We start from the raw sequence: 21,204 nt of genomic DNA, 5'->3' as shown, positions 1-21,204 counted from the left end.
GCTGACGTCATCGTCTCAAAGGCTGCGGGCCTGACAGCTTGCGTCTAGACCAGACTCCGCCAACGAGCGTGGAGGAGTGAGGTTCCGACCGCGTTTGATGTTGTCAAGCCTTCTCATCCTCGGCACAGTTTCCAAGGCCGCTGCTTGCGTGTTCAAGGTCCTGCACCCGAAAACACAGTATCTCAGATGTTTATTTTTACTTGCTCTCACTAATATATTTTCTTTCTGTAAAAAGTTTTGAAATGATTTTTTTGATGATGTTTTCATATCACAAAAAATGGCATTTTGACAGGGGTGTGTAGATTTTTTATATCCATTGTCGGTCTATGCCTGCAAATTTGTACTCTACATAAATTACTTTAAAAGGGAAAAACTAAATCTGCATTTTGTTTTGTTTTCCTAGCATGTCTTTGGCATGCTTTTGCCCGTAAAGACAATTTTCACTCATGGAGGCAGCACTTCGTAGACTTCACTTTCGCAATTGGACACATCACCAAACACAATATCCCTCAACATTCCACTGCGTCAATAACTTCACCAAGCAATCATGTAAGCGCTGCTCATCAGAAAGTAACTCTAATCTGTTTGTCACCCATTGCAGCTCTGCTTACCTTTTGGCTTGGACGGGATAGTACGGGAATCGCACCGGTAGTTGATGTGGATTCTTCTGAATGATAGCGTCTCTCCTTGATCGTGTTTCTGACTCAAGGTGTCACTTGAAAGTGGCTCTGGATCTTCCCCCAGCCGAGCTGCCATGTTAAGAAACTGTGCGGGAGGAAAATTTGTATGTAAATGTGAAGTGTAGAAATGATGCGTCTGCATGATCGTCTTTCAAATAGGGATGTTGAAACCACTTTTACTGATACTAAGTGCCGATACCATCAGTACTTATGATACATAGAATTTGCCCCCAAAAACACGATAGATACCCCGCCTACTGCCCGAAGCCAGCTGGGATAGGCTCCAGCAACCCCCGCGACCCTTGTGAGGACAAGCGGTACAGAAAATGGATGGATGGATGGATATATAATGAAAAAGTACAGCAAATTTTCTTAAATGAAATGAATGGCAATCATATTGTTTCAATTTGCTCATAAAAGTCATTTTGCATCGAGCACACAATAAAATGATTTTTTTTTTAATTGATAAATAAGATGAAACAAATAACTCAGTGGCCAGAAAAAAAAAGTCCCAATATAAATAATAATAACTTATTTTGAAGGAATACAGTGAAGTGCAAATAATTCAATTCAATGCAATATGGCTTTTAATTAATTATATCTTGTTTTGAAATGCAAGCTTTTAATTTGGAAGGCTGCTCTGTATTTCCATTTCCTGTTTCACATTCACAAATTCAATGTGGTATGTATAAGCGCTACAATTAGCGTCTGCGAGGGCCGTAAGCGGTACCGTTCTATTTTTAGCACCGCAGCCCCACAACGATAACGAGGCAATTAAGCACGTGGCAAACGTAAACACGCAATTAAACACGGCAAATATACGTGAGTTGCAAACGTATATAACACACATTGAACCACAGATGGAGGTGATATTACTCAGAGTACTTATTTACTCTCAGTAACGCACACCGAAATGGAAGTAATGAAATGAACAAGTGTGACCTTATAAGGAAACGAACGAGACGGAACAAAACTTTCGGTCCCCCCCAGTCAGTTCCTGACCGAAAAATGGCGGGGGCCAAATACCAGTATCGATATCCGTCGCGTGTACCGATACCATGAAATGTGGCCTGGTATCGGTACTCGCCGCCCCTACTTTCAAACCGTGTATTTTGACAGTTGCTTGAAAGTTGCTCTCGATCTTCGCCCGTCCAAGCCTTCCAGTCATGAGCGAAGAAACTCGGTATTGGGTGGTTATCATGTAAAGTAGCCACGAGTATGTAAGAGCAAAATAGTTTTGTTAAATTATCGAATACAACTTGGCTGTTAAATTTCGTGAGTAAGCAGGCAACATGACAACTTTTTTTTTTTTTAATGCGAACAATAAGTATATTTTTTATATATCAGCCTGCTATCAAAACCTACAGAAAAAATAAATACTCCAATCTTTTATTATCATTCATCCCTGAGCCAGAATGTGAAAACACGCACGCGCGCACGCACGCACGCCTTCGTTGACAATAACACGAGCGGCACAGTAGAGAAACGCGAGCATGATGGATGTCGTCCCCGCGCAGAAAGCGTGTGAATCCCCCCGAGGCGGCAATTAGGCCTCTTGTCTGCCGGTGACTAATGGCTTTCTAATTGAGTCTCTAACAGGTAGTGTACCTGTTTTGAGGGGGTTTCATGGGAACAATGCCTCTCATTGTGTGCGTCTTTTGAGCAGCGGGTCACATTGTCTCCAATCAGCGACGTGTCTTTGAATCGAAGCCCCATTGTTCGGCACCGTCCACGCTGCTGCCTTGCTCCATCTCTGGCGTTTACTTTCACGGCTGGTGAGGGCCCGTTTGTAGGACAATATGGCGGTGCCTCGAGATACAAGCGAGTCCACGTACGAGATGTCGAAGGTACGAGCCCTGCGCGGCGGCGGCGGCAGTGAACTCAACTCGGCTCGTAACGAGCAGCGGTTTAGCAGAAAGTCGACGATTCTACAAAAAAAGACGCTTCAAAGCTGTGAATTGTCGCTTCCGGTGAATACGCGTGCTGGTATTCGACATCTCTAAATAAATAAAAAAATACAAATAAAAATGACATGTTGTGTATTTAAAACAACCACGTAGCTTTGCCTCAGAAAAAGCTTGCTTAGCGTAATGCTAACTAACAATGTAAAACGCCATAGACTGGCTAACGAATCGTATTAGCGTTGCGATCAATCCTTTAAGCAACAGATATTTGAACACACTGTGGAGCAAAGAGCTACTAGGATTCAGAGGTGGCAAATCCAGGTCCAGAAAGTAAAAACCTTGCCACAGTTTGGCTTTAGCCCCAGGTGCTAGCTAGCTAGCTCCCTTGGTGCTTGCTTACCTTTTAGGGAGCTAGCTAGCTAGCTAGCTCCCTTGGTGCTTGCTTACCTTTTAGGGAGCTAGCTAGCTAGCTAGTGTTAGACACGGCTTCAGTGTCGTCAATTGTTGTCATCAGAAGCTTCTGATAATTATAATACCTTTGCAAAGGGACTTCTTCACCAGGATCTCACCATTCAGTTAATTGAACACGCAAAGAGTACAATACTTAATATTGTCTACTCTAACACTAGCTAGCTAGCATCAGGGGCTAAAGCCAAACTGTGGCAGGGTTTTTACTTTCTGGACCTGGATTTGCCACCTCTGCTAATGTTATTATCATAATGTTCTCCTTACGTTATCATGTCTGTACATGTCAAAATAAGCTCATTGCTTGTTCCAGTTTCCGTTGATGATGATGATGATGATGATGATGATGATGATGATGGTTAGTGAGTGCCTGTTGTGAACAATTGAGGCCATTTTGATTCCAAACTTAATGAACATGATATCAAGACAAAAGGATCCTTGATCAAACACAATCCTTTAGTTTTCTGGACACCCAAAAAAAATGGCATGAAAAACAGTCCTCATTTTTCTGCACGACACAACCTCTTTGTATTCTTTTTTTTTTTTTCTTGTTTTGTTCCAAGCCTCTCAATCCTCCGCAGCGCTCAGCCCACAATTCTCTTGGCCAGCTTCAATCTTCTTTCCAATATCCCTCCTCTGAGGTCCATTTCCTACTTTCCATTATCATTCCCTCGCCGCGCTCGCTCTTTTTTCTTCCGTGCCCACTCGCCACCTCCGCCTCTTATCTACAGTGGCCTTTGAAAAGTCTCGCATTCACAATGACCGCTTTTTCTCTCCTAATTACTCCTTTTGGTGTTGACATTGCTCGACTTAAGGTGTCAGTCAGTCCAGAGCCAATGGAAATCCGTTGCAGCATTTATTCTATATTCTTGATGTCTAAGCATGCACAAGTCAACTCTTTGTCCACAAGAGTAGGACAACTTAGCACCAATGTTTTTTTTATAGTTAATGAAAACTAATGAAATAACTAAAACTAAATAACTGGGAAGAAAAATATATATATATATATTTTTTTTTTTTATTCAAACAAACTGTAACTGAAAACTAATTTTTCCAAAGGAAGCGAGTGAGAGCAAACAAGTCAGACAAATGAAGACTAAAGATACTTGAACATTTTATTTTAGAACAGTAACAAAATATTCCTACTTGCTTCCTTCCTGGCACTGTCAATTAATGTCCCTCTTTGCTCCTCCAATTAATAGAAATGACTGTGAATTTTTTTTTTTGTTGTTGTTGTGAGGCACAGATAGTTGACTGGGATCCCGTTTGGTACAAAACGTCCTCAGGATGTCACTTCACTTCATCTTGCAAGATGAAGGTAATAATCCTAAAGACAGCGTTTCGCATTCAGACCATCCCGTCCTTGTCTCGTTTTCAAGCATGCTTCTTCCCGCTCGTCGGTCGGGAGCGATTTGGGGAAACGGGGATGTGCGACTTTGTGCGATCGAATCTCATTTTCACTTATTTCCCTCGGAGAGTCGGCGCATGAAATTGCGTGCACGTGCGGTCTTTGCCGTTTGTGTACTCGGGACCGAGGAAGCAGGAGTACGAAAGCAAAATACGACATTTCAAACTGACAAAAGGGGTGATGGCGCGGGTCCTCATTTGAGTCCTTGCAAAAGCGCATATTCTTAAGCAATCGTTTTGAAACTTTACAATTACCGTAGCAACATAAAGTACACAAAGTATATATAAAGCTTAATTGTCTTGTTTTGACACGTTAGTGTGAGCAAGGGAGTCTTTTGATTTTGTCAAAATGTCCAAAAAAAATTCTAAGAAAGAATGTGGAAGAATACCAGGGGTGTCAAAATGAGTGCATTCATTTTGAGTGACTTTGATGTTTCTTTAATGCCACTAATTTGAAGACTTACTTGGAAAGCCTGCACGGGGAATTCCGGTCGCAACACAGTAAAAATTGTTTACGTCAAAACTTTGCAGCAAAAAAGTGAAAAAGTTGTATTATACAATTTAAAAAATGTGCAGAATTTTTACTTCAGAAAAGTTACTTCATGTTAAAGATTCGATAGCTCTTAATATGAAAAGAAAAATGCACTGAGCGGTCGCCAGCGTCTTACAAATGCAATAATGCCATCTAGTGGCAGAAAAATGACCTCAACACAAATCAATATCACACTTTTACAGTACAGTACATCTTTTTAATTTTAACTTAATTTTATGAATTATTATCAAATTACTGTATCAATGACTAAGAGATGCGGCCATATTTATATTACTTTAACATTTTTTTATGTTAAAAAAAAAAAGAGTATGAAACTTAAAAAATATTTTACTGTACATTTCCAACAGATAAAAATGTGCAATTAATCATGAGTTGAAGTCATGCGGTTAATTACGATGACAAATTTCAATCGTCTGACGTCTCTATTTAATACATTTAAATATTAAAACAAAATTGTATAAAGTTTTTAATATGGCCTCAATCAATGTTCACGCATCCCCCGCAATCAATGTGGGCTCCTTGTATGGCATATGATACAAATCCTCTTTTCCCATTAGACAAATGACTGTAATTCGATCACCGCGCGTCTCGTGTCGTGCCGCGCATGACGAAAGCGTGCGTTTCGTCTCGTGTCGATGTCCAGATCCAATTAAAGCGCAACTTTCAGCAGCGTGTTTTTTTCAGATGAAGTTTTCTCGAGAATGTTGCCGCCTGAGCTAAACAGGCTTTTTGCATTACGGAGCGCATGATGAAAGGGAAGGTGTGGCGGCAAATGGCGACCGAGAGCCACGGGAGGTAGGGGGCGCCGGTGTGTGCGTGCGTGTTTGTATGTGTGTGTGTTGGGGGATTAATGCAGCGTTGCCCTTGTGTCTTTGAGAGAGGAGAAAGGACGAAGGTGAGCCTGGCAGCATTAAAATTCTGCCTGTGCTCCTGAACCAGTCGGCGATGCCCTGCTGCAGATCTGCCTTTCACATGACTGAACTGTTCACACGCACACACACACACACACACACACACACAAACCCTGACATATTGCTTCAAAAAAGTAAAAAAAAAAAATAAATTCAAGATTTTCTTCGACCTGTCAAAATGTGATTTTTTTTTTTTTTTTTACATAGCTTTTTTTTTTTTTTTTTTACTCATTCACTCCCAGCTATTTTCACTGAAGCAACCCCCATTCGCTCCCGGCTGCCACAGAATATTGTGTTCTATTGCTATAAAAAAATTAAAAAGAACGATTAAAGTCTCTTCTTTCATCAGGAAAAAAAAGTATATTTGTATCTGTTCCCGTTTTGCAGCAATTAGCACTAGAATACAGCTAAGTTTTATCATTATTCACAAAACTGTTTAGAACTGTGGGTAAATCAGCTTGTTTGCAACGTGGCCCTGGTTGATCTCGTATACTCTTCTGCCACCTGCTGGCCGTTTTTGTAATAACTACCATTGCTTCAAGCATTCTCTTCAGTTCAGGGGCTGCGTCAAAGCCTTCTGTATGCTCTAGCATAAAAAATTAATTAAAAAACGTATAGATACGTCTTTGGGAGCATGGTCATATTTAAAATAGAATGTATTTATAAATTTTGGGGAGAAAATGAGTTAAGTGTGAATTAAGACTAAAACGAGCTGTAAATTGAAAAATATTGTATTAATAAGTTGTTTGGGGACCCAGGAAATGTATGTGCCCCAAACCATTAATTTGCTGTATTTGCCTAATGTTAAGTCGAGCCAGCCCTGAGGTGGGCACTTCCATCTCTCGTTGAGTATCGACAGAAGCAGGTTTACGTCCATCGATCCGCATCAGTACAGATGGCCTTTCTCAGTCATTTAAAAAAAAAAAAGTTTTAAGCCCAGAAATGCACATTGTTTTTAAGCACTTGAAACGTGTTATCACGATCACAACTACAAATGACGAATGAACTCCATATCTTTATAAATCATGTGACCGACGTCCGTGCGTCCCGCCGGGGCGGTTCCGATTAAACAAGTGGAGCATATTAACGGCATATCGGAATGGTAAACCGGTGACCGGAGATCTTCATTCGGAATGATTTCAATCGGAATGACTAAAAAGTTTCCATGTAATCCCGGCTAATGATGTTATTTCTTTTTTGTAGGAAAACATCATGATAGGAGATTAAAGGCATGTTTTTCCAGATCCGAATTCAAAATGGCTCCCCTTTGTTTACTCACATGCAAGCTTTGACCTAAATTCATCCCATCACATCGAAACTCATATTTAGATTGGAGACTGGCTGACCTGCAGAGGGATTACGTATACAAGATGATTGCAGTCACCCCCCACCCCCCCTTTTTTGTTATAAAATGAATAATCACACTAATCAAATGATCATCAAAAAAAAAAAAATCGTAATTAAGCGAGCCTGCAATTACAGCGTTGTGGATCCAAGACGTAATTACATCAGGCTAAAAGCGTGCGTGTTATTTTTCTTTCATTTCTCGCTAATCTGCTTTATTTTCAGACGGACTGCAATTCCTCAAACAAATGATATTCAAAGTGAGAACCTGAAGAGGACGTGATAATGACTTCATTAAGTCTTGATTGTAATTGCAACCACTGCAAATAGAAATGAAGGCGCAGAGGAGAAAGGTTGAACGCACATCGGCGCGTCCACAGACTGTGAAACTTCAATTGTGTTTATTTGTCTCATGTAGCGGAAACTTCCTTCTATTTTGTGGAATGCACTCTTCGACCACTTCATTAAGTTCAGCTGAAACTCTATCAGAAGCACCGAGCAACATTTATAACAACAATTCCAATATTGGGTCCATGTTGTATTCATTTATTCCCAACAGTCGGTTTTTAAAGGGGAAGTCAACCCTCTTCAAAAAAAAAAAAAAAGACAATAATGTGCTCTATGCAGCCACACTCGTCTGAATCTGTATCCTGGCTGATTGGTCGTTGCCTGAGCAACTGTGATGTCATCTTGAGTAGACAGCAAGTGGCAAAATGGCCGCCCCCTGAGATGGATAAAAACGACGGGATTTTGCTTTATAACTCATATTCCACAAATGTAATATCAATAAAAAAATGTCAGGTTAGGACTAATAAGGTCGCACACAACATTTGGGCAAGAAATATTTTATGTTGACTTCCACTTTAATCCTTTTGTCTCATATCGGTGACGTCTGTGATTGTGTATTACAAGTGTCATAGGAGGGAACGTGAGTGGATGAGGAATGCTGGACCCAAATTTTGTGCAATGCGTGGTTACTTTTATTAACCAGAGTGAGAAAGGTGAGCGGACAATCGTGACTGGACGAGACGCAAGTAGACTGGTCGCCGTGACTGGACAGGACGTGAGTAGACTGGCGCCATCACTGGGACGAGCACGAAAGGACCGGATTTGCCTCGGCTTGACTTGGCTGTGACGAAGACGACTTGGTCAGTTGTAACAATAATGACTTGGTGGCGACGAAGACTATTCAGTGGTGACGAAGACAACTTGGCTGTGACGAAGATGACTTGGTCAGTTGTAACAATAATGACTTGGTGGTGACGAAGACTATTCAGTGGTGACGAAGACAACTTGGCTGTGACGAAGACGACTTGGTCAGTTGTAACAATAATGACTTGGTGGCGACGAAGACTATTCAGTGGTGACGAAGACAACTTGGCTGTGACGAAGACGACTTGGTCAGTTGTGACAATAATGACTTGGTGGCGACGAAGACTATTCAGTGGTGACGAAGACAACTTGGCTGTGACGAAGACGACTTGGTCAGTTGTAACAATAATGACTTGGCTGCGACGAAGACGACTTGGTCAGTTGTAACAAAATAATGACTTGGTGGTGACGAAGACTATTCAGTGGTGATGAAGACAACTTGGCTGCGACGAAGACGACTTGGTCAGTTGTAACAAAATAATGACTTGGTGGTGACGAAGACTATTCAGTGGTGACGAAGACAACTTGGCTGTGACGAAGACGACTTGGTCAGTTGTGACAATAATGACTTGGTGGTGATGAAGACTATTCAGTGGTGACGAAGACAACTTGGCTGTGACGAAGACGACTTGGTCAGTTGTAACAATAATGACTTGGCTGCGACGAAGACGACTTGGTCAGTTGTAACAATAATGACTTGGTGGTGACGAAGACTATTCAGTGGTGACGAAGACAACTTGGCTGTGACAAAGACGACTTGGTCAGTTGTGACAATAATGACTTGGTGGTGACGAAGACTATTCAGTGGTGACGAAGACAACTTGGCTGTGACGAAGACGACTTGGTCAGTTGTGACAATAATGACTTGGTGGTGACGAAGACTATTCAGTGGTGACGAAGACAACTTGGCTGTGACGAAGACGACTTGGTCAGTTGTAACAATAATGACTTGGCTGTGACGAAGACGACTTGGTCAGTTGTGACAATAATGACTTGGTGGTGACGAAGACTATTCAGTGGCGACGAAGACAACTTGGCTGTGACGAAGACGACTTGGTCAGTTGTGACAATAATGACTTGGTGGTGACGAAGACTATTCCGTGGCGACGAAGACAACTTGGCTGTGACGAAGACTTGACGCATGAACTTCCACACATAACGTCATCAATGTGCCCACACCGACTGAACAAAGTCAACAGACTAAGGGCCCGTCCCGTTCCTCAAACAAATCTCGTCCACACAGAAGCATTTCAAGACTCGCGTGTGTCCAAAAAGAAGACGCTGAGGACGTTTAACGGCTGTAATGTATATGCCGAGTCTGGAGTGGCGCTGTAGCGCAGCCACAGGGAATTAACGCAAAGCGTAGAAGAAGAATCGGCGAACTTTATTGCAACCTGCAGAGCAAACGTGGCTTTGCGTGCATCGAAACAACATGAAAAAGACGAACGCAGGAGACGTGACAACGGCGGGAGATTCAAGTACAACAACGATTGTTGGACGTGAGAATAAAGAAGCAAAATATTTTGCTGCAAAAGCAGAAGCAAGCTAAGGAGGCTGCGCAAAACGACGACAACGACACGGCTAGCCGCCATTGATGTTGACAGACTGACGGTGAGAATTGGTCATCAAGCTGCGACCATGACGTCATCGCTGGAGGAGCTTCCAGGGCGCGTTTTGAAGTCTTTCCACTCTGGAGCCCGGTTTCAAAAGTGATCGGTTTCAAGCTCCGAAACGGCGCCACCGTGTGGACGAACGGCCTAAACAGTAAGAATCTTGTGAGGATACATTGAAACGGGCTTTCGTGTGGGCGGGGCCTAAATACACCAACACTGGGGAAGGGAAGACGCACACAGGTGGACGTGGTTAGACGTAACGAAACGAGGGAAGAAACCGGGAACACGAGACAAAAAACACCAACCACAGACAAAAACAACAAGAACGCACACAAACAAAAACCCGACCCCCACAGAACCGCAACATGACAACAAGGACCACATGCTCGGCCCGCAACTGCTCCTGTTGGACACGGCCAGGCAGCTATCGAACGATCAATATGTTCATTGGCGTGCTGTCGGTGGAGCGAGGCCGCGCTGCGTCGGCGCCGTCATGAAATCAACGTTATTACGCAACGTGGTCGGCCACCGCCGCATCGATGTCACTCCACGCGCTTGTTAATGGCAACCTTTTAGCACACATGCGACCGAGCGCACGGCAGCTCGCCGCCGCGGAGACGCACGCCGGCACGCTGGGGAAATTAGCATTTCAGTGCTGCGCCTGATAACAAACGCCCGCTGGCTGGAAGCGTGCCAGCATCCAATTGGCGGGAGGGTGACGGTATATTCACAAGATCAAGGGTGGCCAATATGGAGTTTGCACATAAGTTATGTTAAAATTAGGGGTGTCAGGTGATTAAAATTCTTCATCGTAATTAATTGGTTGACTTCAGTAGCTAACTCACGATTAATCGCAAATTTTATCTGTTCTAAATGTACAGTAAAATATTTTTTAATTCTAAGTTCTCATATTCTTGTTAACATAAAACTGGAAATAAATGTTAAATGACCTAAAAGCATCAGGAAGTGACCTCATTTCAACAGGAAGTGACCCATAAGTGGCCTGATTTCAACAGGAAGTGACCCGGAAGTGGCCTAAAATCAACAGGAAGTGACCTGATCTCAACAGCAAGTGACCCGGAAGTGGCCTAAAATAATCAGGAAGTCACCTAATTTCAACAGGAAGTGACCCATAAGTGAGCTGATTTCAACAGGAAGTGACCCGTAGTGGCCTAATATCAACAGGAAGTGACCCATAAGTGACCTGATCTCAACAGCAAGTGACCCGGAAGTGGCCTAAAATAATCAGGAAGTGATCTAATTTCAACAGGAAGTGCCCATAAATGACCTGATTTCAACAGGAAGTGACCCGGAAGTGGCCTAAAATCAACAGGAAGTGACCTGATCTCAACAGCAAGTGACCCGGAAGTGGCCTAAAATAATCCGGAAGTCACCTTATTTCAACAGGAAGTGACCCATAAATGACCTGATTTCAACAGGAAGTGACCCGGAAGTGGCCTAAAATAATCCGGAAGTGACCTAATTTCAACAGGAAGTGACCCATAAGTGACCTGATTTCAACAGGAAGTGACCCATAGTGGCCTAATATCAACAGGAAGTGACCCGGTTTCAACACAAAGTGACCTGATTTCAACACGAAGTGACCCGGAAGTGGCCTAATATCAACAGGAAGTGACCCGTTTCAACAGTAAGTGACTCTTACTCCATTGCTTACTTGATTCCTCACTCCTCGATTCTACACTCCTTCATCGTTTACCTAATTCTTCTCACATAACTCCGTTACTTACTCGATTACTTTCTCCTTCCTCCATTGGTTACTTGATTTCTTCCTTTCTTCCTTGTTTCTTTGTTTCTTGCTTTACTTTTATTTTTGGACTCTTTTTCTTCCTTCAATTGCGTCTATGTTTCTGGATGAATTCCAACCATTCCAACTTTATTATGTTCAGCAGTATTTCCATGTCAATCAACATCATTCAAGATCATTCCACAGATTTTCATTCAGGCTTTCGCACGCAATTTCTACTGAAATTGCATTTTCTAGTTACATTTATTAGTGCTAAATTTGGACATGAACGTGTCTGCCGCGTTGTGACTGGAATTCGCCGCTACAGGCTTTCCAAAGAAAGCAGCGGTCATTAATCGCGCGTTTATTGAAGTAAAATATTCTAAAAGCGCACGAGGTGTTTTGTTTTTATCCTCATCTGCATTTTAAAGACCAAATATTTGAACTTTGGAATTTCTATTTGAGGTGAGGCATTCGTTTCAATGGTCAATGTTTGTTTTGCAATTTACTGAATATTCATCAGAAATATTCTCGTTACAATTAAACATGTGCTATAAGAGAGTACTGTACTAGGCATCTTTTTTTTTTTAGTAAAACTATTCAGACTTGTATTTGATTCATATTTGAGGTGAGGTGTAAAGAGTCGCTAGCGGTTTTGATCTGCGAAACGAAAAGAGTGAGTTGAAAGTGTCTTGCTCATAATTTTGCTTGTTGAGGAGAACTTTTCTTGGAGAAATGCCAGACTGAGCCGCGGTTTCAATTTGCACCGAATAAATAAATAGTCGCGAGCACGGACGGACGACGTCGCAATCGGCGACGAAGTAAGAAGAAAACGTTTGTGATGGAGAGCGGAGGTCTGCTATCCGCTCACGTTTGCAAAATGTTCCAAATGAAAAAGAAGGTCGCACGCAGGCCGGCCGCTAATCTCTTCCTCTGCCTTCCTTTTGTCTTTTCAGACGATCTTCATTTCCGCCCGGATTACTCGGGACGGCTCCCGCTTGTTCCCTCGTTTGTCTTCCATCCCGCGCCGGCCTGTCCGCTAAAAGGAGCGTTTGCTTTATGCTAATGAGGACGACGCGACCGCATTGCATAATAAACAGTCGTTCAATTCTTCAAGCCGTTTATTGCCACTCACGGTTCGAGTTGATTGTCAAACGGAGAACGACATGTTGCGGATGTCGTTTCGAATGTTGCGTGTTTATTACGCGACTCCGTTTTCAACAGCAACGTTACGATCACAAAAGATTGACTTCGGACTTGATGGGTAGGCAGGAACTCCGCGGACAGAACTATTTGGATTAAAAAATACTGTATGAATAAATGATTTTGCATATTATGTTTTATGTTATTGGTTGTACTTTATTTGTCATAAATAAATGGATGGATGAATATTTGTTTTCCTTTATTGGGCAGGATTGCGATTTGTTTTTATTCGGAATCAAGACTTTAAAAGTGTCAAAATATATATTTTTTTGTTTTTTTTTACTCATTCACTCCCAGCCATTTTCACTGAAGCAACACCCTTCGCTCCCGGCCTTTTTACTGGATTTTCACAGAATATTGTGTTCTAATGTTATAAAAACATGGAACCTACCAAAAGCAAGATTAGAGTTTCGGAAAATTATTTATATTTCTATCGGTTTCTGTTTTGCAGCAATTAGCATTATAATATAACTAAATTTCATCATTATTCACAAATCTATTTAGAAATGTGAGTAAAATAAACTTTTTTTCTACATAGCCCTGGTTGGTCACTTTTGCTCTGCTGCCACTTGCTGGCCGTATGTGTAATAACAACTATTCTTTACAGTTGAGAGGCCGCATCAAAGTCGTCTGTATGCTCTAGCATAAAAAAAAACATAAATACGTCGTTACGACACTTAAAACATTTAAAATAGAACGTATTTAGACGTTTTTGGGGAGCAAATTCGTTAATTGACATTTGTTTGGATTTGCATTTCTTCCTCAGTTGGCATGGCCATTTAAAGAGTGCATCGTTGTCCACCCTGAGTGCATGTACATCACAGAGACAGAGTGGAAGAGTGAGGGGGGGGGGGCGGTGTTCAACATGATAGCCAGTGTGTGGACACGGAGACGTTCCCATAGCTCCTCTAGAGTGCCTCGTTGTTGTGGCACGAGAAAGTACGGCAATGGATATATTTTCGAGGCTCAAACGTTAAAAGTGATGTATAAGAAAGATGCTGGACGGAATAGTAACCATTTTTTCAGGACGAGTTGGATTTGATTGATAGTTGAGGGTGGAGAGGGGGCGTGGTTTCAGCGCATTCACAGGACACGGCCTCAGATTTTGAGGCCTGATTAAGGTTATTTTAGTCCATGAAAAAAAACAAAATTTAGTTAACGAAATGAAATAAAAATGCTTGTCATAGCGCGCATGTGAATGTTTGATGGCGATAATGGCAGCAAAGAGCGAATCGATAGCGGGCGCCCGTGCCGTCTCCTCGTCCGTCCCGCACCCCTCTAAGTTTTCCCGTCCCCAGAGGACGCCGGGCCATTAGATTTGGCCTGAGCGTAACTGGTCTGCTGGGAAGATCTTCTTTCATGAGCGCATCTGCTGCTTCATCTTTCCTCCCATCTTCGCAATGTTTAACGACTTCTTCTTTTCCTTCTGCTTTAGTGTCCGACTGACAAGTTTATGCTCCAAACAATTCAAGTCTTGCGCGTGACACAAATCCTAAGTTTGTCGCAACAATGACATTGCAGAAGAGCAAAAATAACACAGTGATAAGCACGCGTGCTCATGATGTCCTCATCGAACAATTTGTCTTATTTTCCAAAGAAAAACACGCACACCTGACGACATTTGACAACTCACTGGAAATCTCCCAAACGCATGAAAATGGGTTGTGGTCTGATGAGACCAGTGTTAAGAACAAGGTTGAACAAGAAACAACAATCCAGTTATTGAGACCTATGACCTGTGCAATTTACAGCAGCCATTGTCACTGAAGCAACCCCCTTCGCTCCCGACTGTTTTACTGGATTTTGCAAAGTCCACAGAATATTGTGTTCTATTGCTATCAAAACATGAATCCTACCAAAAGAAAGATGAGAGTCTCTTCTTTCATCCGGTAAAAAAAAAAAAAAGTATACTTGTATCCGTTTCCGTTTTGCAGAAATTAGCATTAGAATATAGCTAAGCTTCATCATTATTTACATTCCTGTTGAAAACACTGTCAAAATAAGCTTGTTGCAACATGGCCATGGCTGACGTCTTATACTCTGCTGCCATGACAACATGGCTTAATTCCCATAAATTTACACTTATGTATGTGAAATTTGGCCAAAATAGTGTCTTTTCCGCACGATAAGGTGCACCTAAAAGCCATGAATTTTCTCAAAAACGACAGCGCGCCTCATAATCCGATGCGCCTTATTGTGCGAAAAGGACGAGCTTGTTGCAACATGGCCCTCATACTCTGCTGCCATCTGCTGGCCATTTTTGAAATAATTACCATTGCTTCAAGCGTTCTCTTCAGTTCAGTAGTGCTCTTTTTTTTTTTTAAGTATAAATACATTATTGGGACCATAGTAATATTTCAAATCGAACGTATTTAGACATCTTTTGGAGCAAATGAGTCAAGTTGAGAAAAAAATATTTTCAAATATATTTGAGGTAAAGTGGTTGCATAAGTATGCACACCCACTTATAACTGGGGATGTTTCTGGCTGAAAAGGACATGAGACAACAATCTCCAGCCGTCTTCTTCATACGCACTGCATGTGTGGACTGACTAAGTTCGGGTTGCAAGATGGAAAGAAGACTTTTGCAACACATTTGAAATCTACCAACAACATTTGTGGTCTGATGAGACCAAGGCTGAACTTTTGGGCCGCAATTACTAACATTGTCTGCGAGTTGAATTCTCCCGGCATGTGTGAGTTTACAAACCCCTGAGAATCCATCTTGTACCGAACCCGCTGAGTTTCTCAGAGCTGATTCGCTAACGATATGGACCAATCACAAAGCAGCAGTGTGTTTGGGGCCGGCTTGTCTTGAACCGTTCATAAATACTACTTCCTCCGAGTTTACACTTTTGCTCATCATCGCTACTGAAAGGATGGAAACACAAACAAGTCAAAAAAAAAAAAAAAAAAGTCATGGCAATAAAGTTCTTATCGCCATGGCAACAATTTAGAATATTTTCTTCCACAATTTTTTGGTTTGAACGCATTTGCAAATATGTTTTTACATATTTAAATATGCATTGAAATTTTCTCCATTGATGTATTTAAATACGTTGGAATGTATTTGCAAATACATTCCAACGTACTAAAAACATAGCATTTTTTTTCCATTAAGCGTATTGACTTATGTATGAGCAAGTACAAAAATGCAATCGTTTTTTTTTTTGCATTTGGCCGACATTATCAGATAATGTTTAAAAAATAAGTAAAGTTAACAAAGTTTGTTAGTAATTTTTATGGTTTTATTGTTATGTTTGCAGTGCATGATTTGCGAATGTGCTGTGGCATTCTGGGAAAAAAAGTGATGTTTAAGTTGTACGCCATGGCAGCAATTTAGACTCTTTTCTTTTGAGGTCAAATGAACAACTGTGAATGGGTCAAAAGGTCAAATATTGCAGGTCATTATTAAAAAGGTGATGAAAGTCCAAGTACCTCGCTTGGATCTGCATTTTTCTCTCACACACTCGAGCGAGTCGCCCTTCTCTCCCGCAAATATCCACAGGTGCCAACAAGCCGTCCTCTCACCTTGGGCGTCATACCTGTGGGTGGGAGGTGCTAATGAGCAGCTGTTCTGCCATATTTAGAGCCTGCTCGTGACTGCTCTCGCTTTTCTCGCTTTTATTTTCTGCCTGAGAGTGTTTTTGTCATTTGCTTCCCCCTTTGGATTTGTGTCATCTTCTCTCTCGCTCTCTCTCTCTCTCGCTCGCTCGGCTTTCGGGGATATTTTTAGGCCAAATCCACTCAAACTTGGCTATCTTGATCCTCACGAATGCTCCACTTTTGGAAATGAAAATTCACTTGCTTGGAAAATCCATTTTCATTATTGCGTTGACTGCTTTTTTTTTTTTTGTGCGCCCTTTAACGAACTGCAAGCAATCAAATCAGAAGAGCGCATTCGGAAAGCAAATAATCAGTATTTTTTATTTATTTATTTTTTATTTATTTACTGTATACATACTGTGCAGATCATTTCTTTTTTGGTACAAAACAAGAAAATGTTTAAAAAAAAAACAAAGATTTTTAAGACAAATACAATTCTTTGAAACATGCAAGTTCCTTTTGGATGAAACTAAATGTATGAAATTTGTGATTTCAAAATGTAAAAAAAAAGAAGGTGCAAAGGTACATAATTTAAACAACTCAAAATTAGTATCAATAATCTTCTTTTTTTTTTACGATTGCGTGTAACCATTGAAATTGTAATTGAATTTCGATGAATTGCACCGCCCTTATTACGCCGGAACCTAAATGATGTCACATTTTAAGGTTGAAAGCACAGGGGTTCGAATTTGCATAATTGTTTAGGGGTGTTTGAAATGTATTTAAAAGTGTGCAGGAAGCTTACAACTGTTTGTTTTTCTTCTCAATTTTGCAGATTTGGACCTGCTGCATTTGGTGATGGATCATAATTGCAGCAATAAATCATATCGGTTTTGAGTCGTCTCCTCGGGTGATCGATTTTCTTTGACTTTTTTGTTTGTTTGGTTTCACATATATTTTCAGTTTCAGTTCACTGCCCAAATGACTTCCGATTGGCTAAAACCGACTCACGGGTATACATTTTTGAAATGGCTTTGTCAGTTGTACCGAGGCATTGTTCTTTATTATTATTATTATTTTACAAATGATGCCGTATTTCTCAGCCATTCTCGAATCGCAACAACGCGTACGACGTGACTATTAATGACATCATTGTTTCGGACAGCGGCCTGTCCCCGGATTTGGAAATGGAAGCATTTGTCATTCCTCCTTTCAGTCCACGCCGCGGCGTTTTTCCTTGACAAATGAAACCGTAAAATTAAATCACTGCCGGCGGGGAGATATTTAATAACCGCGACCGAAAATATTGGCGCTTGACAGGAGGAGAAGCGCGATAGCATCAAAAAATGTTGAGCGATCGTTTAAGCGGGGGCCGCCGCTTTGAGCGATGATATCTGTGAGAGTTCTCGGGAGACAAAAGACGCGACGCACTCCAATTGATCAATCACACGAGTGCCATTTTGTTGGATTACATCGCAGCAAGGTTAGTTAGTTCATTTATTTCAGTATCGCAAGAACATGTCAAAAACACTTTGGTTCCTGCTCCCATTTGACATATTTTGATTTCCTAATCATTTTGGAATTTCCATTATAATAATTTTTTTATATAATTGTGATTTTTTTTTTGTAGTTTCTAAAATTTATTTTAATTTGTTTACAGTGCATTTTTATTACTTTTAGTTTTTTTTTTAATGCTTTGTTTTAGTTTTTATTTTGTGCATTTCTTCTGTGCAAGAGTATTGTGTAGTAAAAACTGCAAAAAAAAATATTTTAAAACATTTTAAAAACAACCATCCACAAATCAAATAAAGTTTTAAAGTTATTGCACAGGTGTGCCTTAGGCTGCCCATAATAAAAGACGTTGAAATGTCTTGAAGGGGGTCCAAGGTGTGAATCAGAAAACCAGTTACTGTCCTGTGTAGCATTTTCCTCCCACAATGAAAGAAATGTATTGCACAGGTGTGCCTTAGGCTGCCCACAATAAACTCAGCTTCCACAAAAACGTGATGGTGGATACGGACTTGTTCAACTTTGCACTTCCTATTTTTATGTGGCACAAAATACCCCCCCAAAAAAAAAAGTTTCTCGCTAGCGAAACCACCCAAAAATAAAGTTCAAATAGTACAGCTAACATTATTGTCAATCAAGTTCATTTGTGGAGGAACTCAAACGTGTTACGTTCGCCATTAGCGTGGGTCTCAAACACAGGTGACCAAAACATGCCTGATTCAAATTAAACTGCACAAAAGAATTAACCACCAGAAGGTGCCGCAACGTCAAAAATGGAATACAACCTGGACTTTTTAACATATTTGTGACATGACAACAACGATATTGTGGCAATTTTAGCATCTCGATATTGCAATTTTGCTGTTTATCATTACGTCTCTATTGATTTGTGTTTTTGCGACTGCTTAATACTACCCCCTGGTGGTCAGAAGAAGTCGCAATGAGTTCATCATGAGTGTTCAATTCTTTACATTCTATTTAATAGGCACTACTGTATTTGTAATGGAGTCGACCTGCATGCACTCACATATTTGCATATTCTCTGATTATTATTTTTTTATTCAATATTTATATATAGGTTTTAATTTTTTGCTATTTTCTCCCCATTTTTCTTGGAAAACCTCTATTGAATTTGTATCTGTGTTTTTTGTCGAATTTTTGGGGGTTTGACTATTTGCTCCCCCAAAAATTCCTTTTTCCTCAGTATTTGAATTTGTCTTACCTTCCTCATATATTTTTTTAACCAACAACACCATATTAATAGCAATCTAGCATAGCATAGTGATGTGGACAAATGGCGGCTATTTGATTGACTCGTCCACACGCATTCGAGTCTATTAATACAAATGAGTTGATTATGACGAACGCGCCTGTTCTGCGGCAGGCGTCAGGTGGGAACGGTGAGCGATTGTTGCATGCTGTGATTGGCAGCCGATGTGTTTGGTGTACGCGGGCGGGCGGTCGTGCGGGCGGGGGGGCGGGGGGGGGGGGGGGGGGGAATAGCAGCTCTTCAGGAACGTCTCATTGATTTATTACAAGATAAGCAGCTCCGATGCCAATCTGCGCTTGCTTCCTCTCATGCGACGTCCTTGAGATCAAAACGATACGAGCATAAGAGATTAAAAGTCGTTTCGGCGTCGGAAAGGAGACATTGCGTGTGCGTGTGTCAAACTGAAGGACCGCAGGACACGTCACAGCCGTCCATGACGCTGACATCTTGCCACAATTTTTAAGTTTTGAACGTATTTTTTTTTTAACATAATTAAATATATATTTACATTGATGTATTGAAATATGTTGGAATGTATTTGCAAATACATTTCAACGTACTTGAAAGCTAAATGCTAATAACATAGCATTTTTTCCTATCAGGGCAAGTACAAAAAAAGTTTTTTTTTTTTTTTTTCTTTTTTTGCATTTGACCTACATTATCAGATACGTAGCATTGTTTATTGCTAATTTTTATGATTTTATTGTTATGTTTGCGCTGCATGATTTCCGTTCAACATTTTTGGGGGCTTATTGACTTGCAAATGCCCCGTGGCATTATGGGAAGACATTGCTACGTTTTTTTTAGTAGTTAGCCGACAAGTATGTTCCAACTAGGGGTGTCAAAATTAGGGCGTTCATTTAAAGTTCCTTTAACGCCACTAATTTTTTTTTTTAACTAAATCAATGACCGCCCCTTTGAAAGCGTATACTGCGGGAATTCCAGTCGCAACGCGGCAGACACGCCCACGACAAGACTTAGCAGTAATAAATGCAATACAAATGCATATATTTGAGGAGACTGGGGTTCAAGTTGTATTTTACAATTTTGAAAATGTGCAGAACTTTACAAGTTCCTTCATGTTCAAGATTCGATAGCTCTTAATATGAAAAGAAAAATGCCCTGAGCTGTCACCAATGTATTAGAAAGGCAATTATGCCATCTCGTGGCAGATAAATGACCTCAACACAGATCAATATCACACTGACTTTTTATAGTACATCTTTTTAATGTTAACTCAATTTCACGAATTATTATGAAATGACTAAAAGATGCAGCCATATTTCTATTAGTTTATGAAAACTAAGGGGGAAAATATTTTTATTGTACATTCAGAACAGAAATAAAATTTAAAAATTTAAAATTAATTGCGAGTTAACTACTGAAGTCATGCGATTAATTACGATTAAAAATGTTAATTGCCTGACACAGCCCTGGTTCGAACATTTACGACTGGCAGTCCAAAATGTTTAACGCCACATCGGAATTGGAAGTTCTACACTTGTGTAAAAAATGCACTCACGGGCCAGTCCGGTCCAAAAAAAACGCGAGTTCCGGCCAAGCGGCTTCGGCGCGGCGATCCCGGCATGCAGAGACGGCTCCGGACCTGCCGCAAGACAAGACAGCAGCTGCATTACGTCTGGTTGGAGGAAAGCTCGCTCGACCGAACGAACGCGGCGGCGGCGCGTGCGCGCTCGGCCGACTCCCGGCACAAAAGCGAGGCAATAACCTCGCAGGGGGAGGTGACAAGGACCTCATTATCTTTTCACCCGCGCTGCAATATCACACAAAGCGTGGCCGCGTGGAGGGTAAGATATGAAAACGAGTGTGCGTCGCGTGTCCGTCTCCGTCTCCGTCCGTCTTGATGTCTCACCAAGCGCCAGCTTTGGGCTCATCGATTCGC

General features: G+C 41.2%; 1 long non-coding RNA gene across 1 annotated transcript; it reads right to left on the bottom strand.

Moving 5' to 3' along the window:
- Positions 1–621: 621 nt before the first annotated feature.
- On the bottom strand, positions 622–20,896 carry LOC147174976 (uncharacterized). The gene is made up of 3 exons (XR_015094511.1): positions 20,824–20,896; positions 16,415–16,521; positions 622–765 (listed from the first exon to the last, which is right to left on the bottom strand). It is a non-coding gene; the product is annotated as an uncharacterized LOC147174976 (long non-coding RNA).
- Positions 20,897–21,204: the final 308 nt, after the last annotated feature.

The sequence above is a fragment of the Leptonotus elevatus genome, chromosome 4, assembly GCF_054856555.1.
Source record: "Leptonotus elevatus isolate MCC_2025b chromosome 4, RoL_Lele_1.0, whole genome shotgun sequence".
Lineage (NCBI taxonomy): Eukaryota > Metazoa > Chordata > Actinopteri > Syngnathiformes > Syngnathidae > Leptonotus > Leptonotus elevatus.
This window is presented reverse-complemented; position numbering and strand designations above follow the sequence as displayed.